Source organism: Lagopus leucura, unplaced genomic scaffold (assembly GCF_019238085.1).
Source record: "Lagopus leucura isolate 7727_CA_CO unplaced genomic scaffold, USGS_WTPT01 Super-Scaffold_100004, whole genome shotgun sequence".
Classification (NCBI taxonomy): Eukaryota; Metazoa; Chordata; class Aves; order Galliformes; family Phasianidae; genus Lagopus; species Lagopus leucura.
Genome location: NW_024962264.1, coordinates 55,810,850 through 55,825,562, shown reverse-complemented (window position 1 = coordinate 55,825,562; position 14,713 = coordinate 55,810,850). Strand labels below are relative to the sequence as shown.

The 14,713-nt window shown below is 45.4% G+C and overlaps 1 protein-coding gene across 6 annotated transcripts in view; it reads right to left on the bottom strand.

Annotated features, from left to right (window-relative positions):
• PROM1 (prominin 1) overlaps positions 1 to 3,146 on the bottom strand; it is a 58,287-nt gene extending 55,141 nt beyond the window's left edge. For all 6 annotated transcript variants that reach the window (XM_042871975.1, XM_042871977.1, XM_042871978.1 and 3 more), the window contains exon 1: positions 3,074 to 3,146. The gene's annotated coding sequence lies outside the window, so the exon portion shown is untranslated. The remainder of the gene's footprint in view (positions 1 to 3,073) is intronic.
• Between the last annotated feature and the right edge of the window lie 11,567 nt (positions 3,147 to 14,713).

The following is a 14,713-nucleotide window of genomic DNA, read 5'->3' as shown; positions in this document are numbered from 1 at the left end:
CACATCCTTCTGATGTTGAAAAATAATGCCTGGCAGAAGAGTGAACTCATCCACTAGCTGATATTGAATCCTGGCGGTTTCACAAAAAGGATGCTACTGAAATTGCAAGGACACTACCTGTACTGCAGACACAAACAATATATTGCTGAATAGAGATGTACAACCACCTTTCCACTCCAAAGACACTACACAAATCTCCAAGTCTGTATAATTTTCAGCTGAGCCTTTACGAAATTCAGTATTTCTCAAAAAGCAGGCAGGCATCTTGCAAATCAAAGAACCTGCAGCATTCAACCAGATGTGCTCCTTCTCCCATTACTGGCAAATCCATCGCAATGAACTTGGTGTATACAGGCTTATTGAGTGATTCCTTCAGGCTGACACCAGATCATCCCTAAACTATATAAAGGCTTCATTAATAGTGAGCAGGAACTTGCAGAAGCACTATTAAACCTATAACTCAGGCTACCTGTGAGCATTCAATAGCTGTTCAACCTACCTAAAAATAACTCTGATGTAACAAGCTCCCCGTAGTTACCTTCATCTCAGTAACTATAAAAAAAAAAAAAAAAAAAACCAAAAAAAAAAAAAAAAAAACAACCTGAGCGGGAAGCATATTAGTAGCTGAATATGCTAGATGAACAGTGTTGAAAGCGAAAAAAAAAAAATCAATCCATGAAACTGTGAGAAGTGCAAGCGTGGTATATGAATAGAAATGACATATATACCATTCATGATAATCCTCACTGCAGTGTGTGGCCGTCTCATTTCCTACAAAGCAGTGTGACATCAGCACGAGTTTGCTTGCACAACTTGTGCCATGTTCAAGCAAACAGGGAGAGAAAAATCAACTGTGTGAACCTTCGGAGTGCTTCCAATAATTATCAAGTAAGGTGTTCATTTCATTACTATTTTGATTAAGAAAATAACCATCTGTTAACTATGGAAGATGTGTAGCAATTAAAACTTTATTTTCTGTGCAGTTTGCAAGCATCCACTTTACAAGAGTGGAGCTTATGCTTTTTATTCTGCAGCTGTCACCTAAGTATCCCACATAAGTCACTAAACTGAATTCTTAGGCTTTTTTTTTTTTTTTAAAAAAAAAAAGCACTGTGTGGAGAACATCATCACTGCTTTGCCCTGTGTGCTGCAATATTATCACATCATATTAAAAAACAAACAAACTGCAGTGCTTTCCAAAACCAATAATGCTTCAGCAACTGCAGTGCAAGTTTAAGAAGAAGAGACAAATTGAGATGCAGAAGTTCAGTAACTGCTGTTATGATGGTACCTACACTAATGAGCAGAACTCGGAAGCATTGTGATATCCTCCTCAGAAGCATCACGATGCCCCACTCTTTGTTACTACAGGACCGGCCTCCCATTTAACATTGCAATCCATGCAAATACAACTCTGCAGTGCAGTCATGTGGCTATGATTAACCCTGTGAACTGAAATTCAATCAACCAGAGGCTACATTGCTCAAACTCAACGTGGAAGCCTCTTGGCAGCAAACCAGGTCGGAACAGGGGAAGAAGCAGCTGTCCGCAGGAAGCCCACCCTGAAAAGCTGGCTGCATTTGTTATGTTTTTTAATTAGTCATTTGAAAACCCAAGTCCATAATACCCTTCAAGGTTCGAGCGAAAGCAACCAGCAGAAGACTGAAATTAATTACGACAGCCACAACACAGGTAGCTACAGCTGGCCTTCAACTCCCGGATGTGCATTAAAACAAAACTGCAAACGAGATACATTACAGCCAGCTAGCCAGATGCCATCAAGTCAGAAAGGTACAGTTTTCTGACACAATCTCTCTCAAGCCTACCAAGGATTACAACCTGTTGCCATAGGAGTAGAATGCAAATAAGCCCAGTAAGCACCAGGGACTGCAGAACTGCCTGATGGCACCTACACAAACAAAATCCCCCCCCCTGGGAGCTACAGGAGGCACCTGCTGTGCTTGTTGGTGCTCAATGCGAAGCACTCAAGTCTGGAACATGGGTATGTGGAACCCAGGTTAGCGTTGAGCTGCTAGCTGGTTGTGTATGAACTACACAAATATACACAACACTCCCCCACTCCCCTAACAAACAAAACCAGCAGAACCAAGAAAACCCACTCACCAACCAGCCAACCCCACACTGTCTGCTGCTATAGAAGTCACAGCAGTTTACTAACATATGCACACAAATAAACTTCAAGTGAGATATCTTCCCAGAAGATCTACCGCTCTGACTTTCTGCCTAAAAGTTTATGTTTTCACTAAATGATCCAAAACCAAATACCTAATATGAGGCTAAGCGATGCGTTTACCCCGGTGCTCATAAAGCCTTTTCTTGGGAGAGCACTCCTCAGCATCACTTGAACACCACAAAGCCATCTCATAATTAGAATTGCTTTTCGGCAACGGGAACGAGCGAGGGCTGAGCGCAGCCCCAACAGCAGACCGGACTGCGCTCCCTCGCAGCTCGGACCAAGTTTCCCTCATCTTTACAATTACTTGCGCCGGCGAGGCTCAGCCCCCTGCCACGCCGCCAAGTCCTCGATCCGCACAGCAGCGCGGGCGCCTCAGCTCTGCCGGAACGCGGACCGCTCGGTAGTTTCTCCGGCCGCTTCCCCCCGCACGGCGCTCGGATGGCGATAAGCGATGCCTGTCGCCGCAGCCGCCCCGCCGCGGAGCCGCCGCGCTCCCCTCGCCGCGGAGAGGCCGAGCCGCCCCAGGTGCGGCGCTCGCCGCAGCGCGCTCCCACGGCGGGAAGGGGCGAGCCGCCCTCCTTGCCCGCAGCCACCATTCCGCCGCAGCGCCGAGGCGGGGGGCTTCCTCCCCGCGACGAAGCAATGCGGAGGGCCCCGGCCCCCCCACCCAGGGGCCGGACATCCCCGGAGCTCTTCGCTCCTCTCTCCCCGTCCCCGCCGCCCGGCTCTCCTCCGCGGGCGGACCCGCCCTGGCTCCCCGCACGCCGCCGTGCCGCAGCCCCTTCCTTTCCCGCAGCCGGAGCCATCCCCGCCGCTCCCACAACCGGCTTCTCCCGACACCCAAACCGAGCCCTCCTCCCGGCTCGCTCCCCTCACCCGGTTCCCGAGGAAGGAGCTCTCCCGCGCCGCCGCCGCACTTTCTCTCCGGGAAGGGCAGCACTTGTGCCGCCCGCAGCGGGAGGAGCCCCGCCCCACCTGCCGCCCCTCCCCGCGCACACCGCGCCCGGCACTCACCGGCGGAGCGCGGTCGGGGAGACGGAGGTTCCGGTCCCGGCTCGGCCCGCTCCGCCTCAGAGCGCAGCGACGGTGCCGTCCGCGCATGGATTACGGAGGGCGGGCTCTGCCCCGGGCCGGGCTGCGAGACCACCCCGGCGGGCCGGGGCCGGAGGAGGGAGAGGGGGAGGAAGAGGAGGAGCGTGAGGCGTTTCGCCCCACTGGGCGCCGTGGGGGCGGCCCGGGGGCTCGGGCCGGGCTGCGGCGCGGTGGGTGCGCTGCGGACGCGACCTGTTGCTGGGCGGGCTGCGGCAGCGCGGGCACGGCTCTCCTCCCCGCCGGGTTACCTCTCTCATCAGTTGTTGTAAGAACATCTCGTTTCACTCCTCCCGGTGGATGCCCTTCTTTCCTGACAAGGTTATCGCCTCTTTTGGGATTGGAGTCCATGTTTTTTCTTCAAAGTGACTTTGTTTCTGAGCCCAGTGACACCTCGGTCAGACAAGATGCAACTTTCCTTATGCCATGACACAGTAACACACTTCCAAAGGCTCCTGCGCTTTCCTCAGTTGCCCTCTGTGATTTTTATTTGCAGTTTTGGTATTTCAAAACCACACCCCTCATTGCAATATCAAGTCATTGGGTTTGGGAACAATTTCTACAACTCTTACCAGGCCCTCCACTGCCCAGCATCACCACTCAGGGCGAAGCAGGAACTTCTGCTGGACATCTAGGACCACACTGGCTCCTCAGAGGTCCTGAAAGCACTGATGGAGAGGACACTGGTGGAAATGACTTCGTGCAAGTAGAAAGACACCAAGGATGGGAGGGGGAGGGCTTTAACCTAGAAGAGAGGAGATTTAGGTTAGATGTTTGGAAGAAATTCTCTACTCAGACAGTGGTGAGACACTAGGGCAGGCTGCCCAGAGAAGCTGCGGGTACCCCATCCCTAGAGGCCAGGGATAGATGGGACCCTGGGCAGCCTGAGCTGGTGAGTGGCAGCCCTGTCCACTGCAGGGGGTTGGAATTGGATGGGCCTTAATGTCCCTTCCAACCCCAACCATTCTGTGATTCTATGAAACCAAGGCTTCTGCTATTGCAGGAGGCTGTCTTGCTATTATAACTTTGACCAAGGATTGAATATTTTTCTCACAAGCAGTATTTGGCATGGCTGAATTTTACCTGTATTTCAACTCAGGGCATTTGCCAGCACTGTACATTGTAGAACAAGCTGCCACATTGGCTCCACACAGAAAGAACAACTATTCTGACCAGCACAGTTCCTGGATTGTTCAGCTTGAGTGCTGCAACCCAAGCTGGAGAGTACAGCACAGAGCTCAGCCAGAGGCTCTTGTCTCAGCTCTTGTTACAGTTCTCCTATGTACCCAAGCAGTGTGTCAAAGGCAGGTGATGCTATAGCTTTGGTGAGACACAGAAAACGATTGCAAAAGGACAAGTGTGCTAAGTTAGGCAGATAGTCTTCAAATTTAGAAGTACCGCTCCTTCTTAAGCTCCAGATGAAAATTTTCTAAATACAAGAGAATTTGCCTTCCAAACAATAGGCTGCATGTAACCAACACTATTAATCTAATGATCTGGTGGGTTTGATTTCTAGCACTTCTGTGCAGTGTTAGAAGAGAGAAGCTGAATCTTGGTGCCATTTGACTGATTTTAAACTGCAGAGTGAAGGCACATAGCTACAGCAATAAATAACAGCAGAAGAGTAAGCCAGAAATCAAAGATAGCCATGTGGGAATATGGAAGAGAGGCGTGTTGAATGAAAATTAAGGACATTGAGCCCTTCTGGAGCTGAAGACACTAAGATTTTCTTTTGGATTACTAATTAACGCAATAGATTTAGTAGAGGTTAATGGTAGGCTACCACAGGGCTGTTAAGTGAGATGTGGCTGCAGTTTGCAAGCAGGACATACAACTAGATTTACAGGAAAAAGACATGAGTTCACACAGAAGAGTTCAAACTAGGCTAAATCAAGAGCAGCTCTGTTAATGAAGGTGCTTCCTCAGCGAACTAAGGCAACACCAGTTTCCTGATGAACATTATCCATGTTAGGTACTAAAAATGTGTTTTCTGAGAAAGACCTGGTTAATGTGTCACTGAGATACGGTGGATGGAAGCCTGACCTCTTCAGCTGCCTCCCACTGTATTGCTGGCAAGCCAAGTGTATGTCTGGCCTGAAAGTGCTCTGAGCAGCTGTTGACCTTTCCCTGATGTTTCTTCTGCATGTCAGGTAGGGGTGGACAACTGTGAAGTGGGAAATACTGCACCAGCTTGCAGTCCCCGTCCATGTCACAGCAGAGGCCAGGTTTGCTTGGCTGTACATTTACCTGCTTGACATTTGGCCGTGAACATGCTGCTACCAGATTTGCACGTGTGCTGCTGCCACATCTGAAAAAGGGAACATGTGAAAACTGCACACAGTCAGAGCAGGCTGAAAGAATATCAAGAAAACTTCTCTTCCAGGGACCACACATTTTTTTTCCTGTGGTCCTTTCTGTTTTGGGACACTTGGACTAAAATTCATCAAGACACCCTCTGTCTTTATCCTTTGTGGTCAGAACTTTTAAATGATCTCAGCACTCCGGTCCCCAGAATAGTAAAACCCCTCATTGCTGACATCAGTGAGGAAGTGCTCTGTCAAACCACAGCACAGTAGGTTCTAAGGCCCTTGAAAACCTGCTCTGAAATATGTGTCCAAAATAGGAACAGCTGGATGAAGAAACCTGCTCTGTGCTTGTTTGCACTGAGCATTTGGAAATCTGGCTGAGTATCAATCATCTCTGTTATCTCAGAGAAAAATCCTCAGATAACAGGAAGATACACGAGTTTTAGAGCTTAACTATAAGCTGTATCATGTAATTGATTTTTAAGCAGTGCCTATGATTAAAGGTCTATTAGATAAATAACCTTTTTCATTAGTCATAGTTGCACTAGGTATAGCATTGCCTGAAGAGAGCTAAAATCAGATGTCCAACCTTCTCCTCTCCCAGAAAGAAAAAGATTGAGGCTAAAAAGCCCTTATGTTGCATTTAGACTTCCCCTGGCTGTTTTCTGAGTGTTGTCAGGGAGAGAAGCGTGCATGAATGTGGGAGAGAGAAACAGTGTGCCTTCCCTGCGCTGGGGTTGTAGAGATAAGTGGTTTACAGACGTTGTACCCCAGTTACCATTTTTCTCAAGTTTCTATGGATTATAACCTCAAAGTCCTTCCCTGCCTCCTGACTCTTCTTTCTGCCTAGCCCTGCCCTCTGTCTGAGCCAGAAATACAGGGGCAGGAGAAATACAGGCCCTCACAACCAACCTGGCAGCACTCAGTGCCTGCCCATGTACCCATATCCTCCCCCTGCTCATGTTCCTGTCCCTGTTGTCTGTCCCCTCTCTGACATCCACAGTTGCCTTGTCCTTAATTCTCCTGTGGGATGTGAGGCTTAAAGGATTATGGTCTGTGTGAGTTTGTAGCCCGGACTCTGCAGACGCTGGGAAAATAGGGGGCTGGGGTGACAGGAGGCAGGGAAATGTTAAGGAAAGAACATGTTGCACTATTATACACCAACCACAGAAATTTTAAAGGAAGGATCAGGACTTATAAGAATGGTGGGAAACAGCACAATTGCTGTGTGCTATAGCTTACAACATATTTGTTTAATTTCTTACTCCTGAGGGAAAAGAATAAAGGAAATAGACAATCTGACTCACATTCATTCTCAGACTTAGCAAATAGCATGGCATTTCATCGTAGACCTTTGATTCATGCCAGTTTGTGATATAATCTCAGTAAAGCTTGCCTTCATTCGAACACAAGATTTATGCCGCTGTACATCACTTCACGCCTTCACAGAGCTGGTGCTTTGTCAGCTATACGCCTTGCCATTACACTGCGCTCTGCCCCCTCCTCACAACTGTGATAGATCTGCATGACAACTCCTCAAACAGCTTAAGAATTATATTCATTTCTTTTCATCTGATGGAAAACACTACTAGTTGCTCTAACAGATTTCGGAGATAAAGTTACAAGATGACAGGGATTGCATGATGCATGTGCTCTGCGCTTGTCACTTCTTCTCTGAGCTCCCCCACCCAGTTTTGCCATCATCTCCATGTTTTATTTTTGCTTGCAAGTCTTGATGTGTGGCATTCTGATAAATTAGTGTGTCAAAGAAGCTTGAAATTACAATGGGAAAGGCACATCTCCTTTTGGCCCTGGAACAAAAGGAGCTTGCCCAGGTTCTAATGTTTTTTTGAAAGAAGACTGGGGAGAAATGGCTAACAGCTACTCCAGCTGCAGTGATGCAGAGACTTGGATCATGGGATCTCTGCAGCAGCTGTATGTAACAAGGAGCTTGGAGGATGTGGCCACAAGAGCTAGGACCTGTGCAATCCCACAGGCAGGAAAGGTTGTAACATACAGTTTAGACAAGTTATTAAAGTGAATATCTGTATATCAGTAGGAACAAACCACTGCAGAAATAATTAATCAGCCAAACTGAGTGCACTCCTGAAAGCTAGCACAGAAGCAAACATGTTGATCCCAGAAGTCAATTTTCAGGAAGAAATGGATCCATTTTCCTCTCTGTGGGTGACCCTTCGATATGCAGAAGTCCCCTCATGCAGTGTAGTTCTCCCATGCCTCCCACAAAACGTAATCCTACCTTATGAGCTTAGCTGCTGCAGTGACCTTCTTTTGTCTGTCTGCTCTGGAGTAAATTCTGCCTGACAGGAGTAAAGAAGATTGGGAGAAGGTTATTTTTAATATCAATATAGAATATCGGTAGCAAAAGAAAGTACCAGAAAGGGAAGCATCCATCTGTTCATTATGTTTCCAGGGAGAATGACACCACCACAACTCACAACGTCTTGCAGGGAGCACACAAACAGCACACATCACAGTGTTAACCTGACAAGGCCCCTTCGCCCCAGTTTCTATTATTAACTTTACAACTAGTGCAAGTCTCCTCAAATGAACTGCATGAGGTAACTATTTATCTCACACAGACCGTACCTCAGCTGAGCATTTATTAACAGGATAGGGTGACTCTTATTAGTCCTTTGCGGAGTCCTTTGTGTCTGATCACTAAGTTTCTTGTAGAGTGGCAGAGAACACTTTTTCTTATAACTTAGCCTATGCTTCTGGGCTCAGTCGTGAGCTTTTTCCTCTCTCTCATTCGTTAAAGTGCACACTTAAAGGAAGCAGTATTTCTGTCCCTTCCAATCCTGAAGCCTTGCTTTCCATTGACACTGGGAAGGCAGCCTGCTCCCAACGCGCTGTTATCATGCAAAGCAGATGTGCAGCTTCTCCTCTGCCACCTCGCAGCTTGTTTCTCAGCCCTCTCAGGGCTGGCACAAAAATCTTTATTAGGGCTGAGCAAGAGAAGATTCCAGCCCTGATGGTAACTTGCTTCAAGCATAAATGCCATTTTCTCCTCTGTAATGTAATGGATTTTTTCTTATTAAGGAAAATGTTTTCAGAATTTTATGGAGGAGATGGGATTTTTTACTAATATTCTCATTAATTCATTATTTTCTGTATTTGACCTCCCTGCTGATTAAAGGATGAAAGACCAGGGAAGGGAAAAAATGTTCCCACTGGTAAAAACATAAAGAAGAGAAGCTGACCTTTAGCTGAGCTCCTTTGCCTTTTAGCAAGTCAGAATGTCAAATTATTTTCCGCATTAAAGTATTTCATGGCAACACAAAGTATTTGCGAACAAGAAACACAGTATTGGAGGGTGCCTGAGGCTCTCGCTGCCCTGAAGCTAAACTGTACTCTTGAACTCTAGCCTGAGTAGGAGCAAGCCTCACACCCAGGACCTCGGTGTGCCACTTGGATCTGCCCCGCTGCAGGCTGAGACTTCCCTGCCTCTGTGCTTGAGCTCACAGTCGTGCTGGTGAGTGCAGCCAGGACACATCATCGTTGTTATGCTGGTTTGCTCTTCGCTCAGTCTCTGGCTGCGAATGTATTAGATCATGTATTATCTTCAAGGGATGCTGAAGCCCCGGGAGCCAGGCAGGACATTGTTCACCTGAGCGCATCCTTTGGCCATGCAGGCACAGAAAACAGAGTTTGAATGCAGTCTGGGTGAAGGGAAGACGAAACTTTCATCCTGGTACTTACTCATCACCTGCATCAAGTCCTGTGGTTTTTGGTCTGCTCTTTGTCTAATAAGAAAATGAATGATGAAGTGCTATTTCGTGGTTTTTTGAGCCAGGGAGGACTGTTCTGACTGCTTTGCGTGTGATTCATATGTACAACATACATCAAGTCATGGAGGCTCACATACTGATTTCAACATCAAACTCATCAGGCACAGCAGACTTCTGGAGGGAAGACTTCAGACAGCAGCAGATCTTTGTGGGAATATGAACTGTCTGAATGGCCACTTGCTCCCTTATTAACAAATAAAACTGTTAGCTTTAATTTACTTGTCTACATCCAGCTTCCAATTTCATTTCTACTCTTATGAACAGCTGCATAAGAGCTATGAACAGTCCCTCAGTACCAAAGGATTAGAGTTGTTTTGATGTGTCTCACTTTACATGTCCAGATGAGGGGACTTTTCACTACATTTAGGAAAGCTTTTCCAAGGCTGCCAGATCACTTTCTGTTACACCACAAGCTGCCTCTGCTTCTGTACAGGCTTATATATTTGCTTTGGCAGATTTGTAGCTATTGCTATTTGTACTGAGGAAAAGAAATAAATTCCCAAATCGTATTTCAGTTGTAGAAGCAATCATCCTGTAAAAAGTACTCCGCAATGCACTGTAGTAAAACATTTTATATATTAGTTTATATATTCTGTATGAGCCGAGGGCTGATGCAGTACAAGCAGACAATTAAAAAGTGCACATTGGATGTATTTTGAGCTTTCTTTAGCAGCTGTTTCGTATTACTAAACATGCACATTGCAGGCTGGTTTTATGACTACATATATTTCAAGTAGCTTGCAATGTATCTCAGTATACTGGGCAAAACCCAGCAAAACATTATAAAAAAGTATGCAGGTCAGTTCCACTCAACTGTTGCCAAATTGTGAGAGCAGAGAAATGACATGACAAACATTTCCTGCCCATGTGAAATCTGTGAGTAGGAAAGTCTGCTCTGGAACTGGAATGCAGTTTACTTAAACCCCACGAGAGGAGTTCTACCTGTGTGTAGCTGTCAGCCAACCTGGAGTTCTGGTGTACATCAAATGTTACTAATTTGTACTTACTGACACAGCCCTTGAAAAAACCTCCCAGTTGAATTTCCAGCATAAGACTGTGTATAATATAACCACTTCAGTACTCATTTTTTGCAGCCTTTTTGCTGCTTCTGAAAGACAGTAGGCTGAATATGTTGTCTTTTGATTTTGACAGCGAAACCAAATTTCATTTTTAACACTGAAGTACTGTGATGGAGGAGCAAGCTAGTACATTTTATAATTGGGTGCCTAAAGATTTTCAGTATACATTTTCTCACCAATTTTAGGGAGGGAGAAAATCTTCCACAGTGTTCCTTGCTGCTGAAGCAGGATTTGCAATACTACCAGGCTCTGACATTCTGTTTGGGAGCTAGGATTACTCACAGTCAAATGGCTCAGCTCCCCAAGGCTCTTACAACTTGAGCTATGCCTCTGCCAGATCCACAATAGTCTCACATTTGTCATTTCTATAAAAGAAATAAAAAGGAAGAGTGTGCATGGGCAAAAAGCTTCAAGCGCATCTCCAAGGAACACCTGTGTGCTGAGGAGAAGAGTTTCATTTCCTCTGAAGCAGGGCTGCCTGTTTCAAGGTTTGAAACAAAAGACTGGGGGACAGCCGTAGCAAAGCTAAAAGCTCTCCTGTGCATCTATCTGCCCCCTCCTCCCTAACTTAGAGAAAAATGGTTGTAATTAGAGTTGTCTTTCTCCCAGGGTTTTGTCAACACATCTGAATCTCTGCTTGGAAAGCACTGTGCAGGATAGTGCAGCGTCTGGGAAATCAGACAGAAGTATTCTGTGTTTAGAAATTATTTCTGTATTAAATGAGATCATAATTGGTTAAATTGCCTGGTAATTAAAGAATTTTGCTCTTCCTATTAGATAAACAATTTTTTTATTGCAAACTGTTCTCGTCTTCCTAAATTAGTTCCAGGAAACCCTATAATGTCAGTCACTATTAGCATTTGGAATAGCATTAAGAGATTTATGCGGGCTCATATTAATCTGTCTAGGTTAACCTTTGTATCCAGGCAGCCTCAGTTGCTGTATTTCAAATCTGCGGAATGTCATTTCTTCTCAGTGGGCAGGAAAAGGTTTAGCCCAGATTTAGCAGTGCTTTGATCGTACCATGAAGTCATTTTGAACTCATTTGCGACCAAAATAAAACATAACTCTGGAGCACTTCTATTCAGCCTTACATTGAGTTGTTCAACCAGGTGGAGCTAACTTTTTAGCTTAGCCCCTTGCGTTCTGTCTAGAAGTTGCTACAGAGAACAGACAGTTGCTAGGACAGAGAGCAGCATCAAGAATATTGTTTCATTTGGGCACTGCATCTCAGAGCTCCAGAAATGCATCACAGACACTGAGTAGGGAGGGGGTTCGGCCCCATTTCCCATCTGCAACGTCCAGAGCCCCCCTAGGCATTGTCCAGCACTGTCTGGAACAAGAGCAGATGCCCTGTGTCCCTTAGGAGGCCTGGTCCAAAGTTTAATTATGCTCATAATTAGTAACATTTCCTAATATCTAACCTAAATACTCTGTTCTGCAAACTGGGTTCAGTTCTTCTTATCCTACCCCCAGTGGACATGGAGAATAATTGATTGTCTCTGTTTTTATAGCACTGTTCAAATACTGGAACATGCACTGGAGCATGTTACCATGTCCTTCCTCTGTTCTTCTGTTTTCTGGATCAAAACCCAGCCCCTTCAAAGTTATCCTAACAGTCAGGTTTTCATTTTTCTCTACCAACATCTCCATAATTTGTATATACCCTTAAGAAACTCCATTCCCTTGTGCCAGTGTGTGATTGTATCACCTTCCTGAAGGAAGCAAGCTGATGGCTTCTCTGGTCGTGCCAAGAGTGTTCCTCTTGGTGCACTGCTGAATTTGCCTTTTTGAAAAGAGCACTCCATCTTTGGTGCATACTTGGTATATTTGTGTCTTTGCAAATTCCAGAATCTTCTGTTATCCAGGCTATTGTTCACTGGTGGTCTTTATGTTGCTTTTAATTAATACTATTTTTTATTACATTTGATTCTTCCCTCTTTAGCACTTCCATTTCCTTAACTTCGTATATTTGATTAGGAATTTACTCATTTATCAAGTATGCTTTGCAAAAGCATGTCTCCAAAATGCTTGTGTCTCTCAAAATAGTATCACCTGCATAATTTATAAGGAACACTCCACACCTTGCGTCACAGGATCACAGAACAGAATGGCTTAGGTTGGAAGGGACCTCGATCATCCAGTTCCAGCCCCCCTGCTGTGGACAGGGCTGTCATCTACTAGGTCAGGCTGCCCAGGGCCCCATCCAACCTGGTTTTGAATGCCTCCGTTTATGGGGCAAGAATGTGTCATTGGAAGGTGTTGGAAGGCACAGAGCTGGGTCCATAAAGACACAACCTGAAATTCTTCAGAGGTCATCACTGAACAGCTGATAACTAGCTGCCACACTGAGTGCAGTGAAGATACTTACATACCCACCAGCCTTCTTGGCTGCATGCAGAGCAGAATTGCAATAGCACAAAACTAGGAGTCAGAGAGTTTTGATTTTTTTTGTTGATTTTGTGACCAATTTGTAATGCATGTGACAGAAAAGTATTACAATCTCTCTTTTCATTTATTTCCTTGCTGGTAAAAAGCAAATGGAAATGTTTGTGAAGTGCATGGCTCCAAGGAGGAAGATGCTATTGAAGTGCAAAATAGAAATGCTGTATCAGCCCTATCACCATTTATGCAGTTTGGAAGCAGGGAGCTCAAAACCAAACATTTCCAGGTCCAGTGGAGCTGCTGCAGGACTGATGCCTGTGGTGACCAAACCCAGCTCTGCAGCACACTGTCCTTGGGCCAGGACCCCTCGTTGCTGTTTCCCCTCCTCACTGCAGGCAGCGGGGAGTGTGTTTGTGTTCCAATGGCATCAGCACAGTGTGAAGTGGTTGGAAATGAATTCTAATTACACTGCTCTGTGTGCACCTGGCACAAGTGTTTGAACCATTAAAACATACCATGGTCACCAGTAGAAACAGAATATGGGATGAGGCTGTATTAATGGCTTCTGTGTTTTTGTAGTACATTACAATAATTGATTTTTTTTCCCTTTGAACTTCTTAGTGAACATGCAGAAGTTTTTATTTGCAGCAAATGTTATAACAACAGAACACCTTGGTGTTCCAGAAAGATTTGGAAGCACAGAGGTAAACAAAACTTGTTCCAAATAAAAATATGCTGAAACACCTGCTCATAGCTGTGACCAAAGCTGAGAAACAGCATGAAACTGTCATACCAAGAGCTGACCCTGCAGCCAGGGCTGTGCCTTTTGTCCCTGATGGGCTCTGCTCCAGCATCCTGTGCGAGCCACCTGGCCATGGAGACACAGCCTGAGATCCCATCCACATTGCAATGACCCCACTGCTGCGCCTTTGAAGAGAAGAGGAGAAATGCAGATGATCCTGGAGAGATGGGGAGAAAAGGAAATGTTTCTGACTGGCTGCCTGCTTGCTACTTAAACATGCAGGGAGATAGATATCTGATAAATATTTAAGTTGCACCAATTTATTTAGTGCTCTGCATGTTTAACAAGATGGATACTAAAGAGGATAAATAGATTAAGATTTCCAAAATGATTGGGCCACATGTGTCTTCTTACTTTAGGCCTTTGTGTAGCACAGATATTTCCACCGATGTAACCCCTCTTAATGCATTAACAGATCTTGTGCTGTGAAACCCTAACAAACATACCCTGCACTAAGCCTGTGCCTCTGTCCTGGCCATCAACTTGAACACCTCTATTCTCACCTTGGAACTCTTTGCTTTTGCATGAAGACTGCTTTATGTTTATTATTGACCCTGCACAGCAGTTTCACCAAATTCTCAAGGAAATATCTGTCTATATATATATGGAGAATTTGACTCCTCTGTATTTCTATCAGCTACATTTGGTGGGAAGTGAGTTTGCCTGTAGAAGATTAGCATCTGTACTCTGTATGACACATAAAGCCTTGCTGAATCTCACGTGATTATTTCTCTGTTCTGACCCTAGTACAGAGATAAAAATATTGGATGGCCAGTGCTAAATTGAGGAGCACCAAACTGTGATTCAAGCACGCATGATTAAATGTAGCTGTCCCCAAAAGAGAATGGCTTAGGTAAATACATGGTGAGTCCAGTTACAAAGGAAGAGTTGCACTTAAGCACTTTTTTGCATTAGTCACAAGGCATAACAAGTGCAGAAGCCCTCAGGCAGTGCTAAGTTTTTTTTTCCAGATAGTAAAATAACATTAGAAATGAAACTGCAGCATTTGCATCACTGAGAGTTTTTCCCTTTTGCTGCGCTCT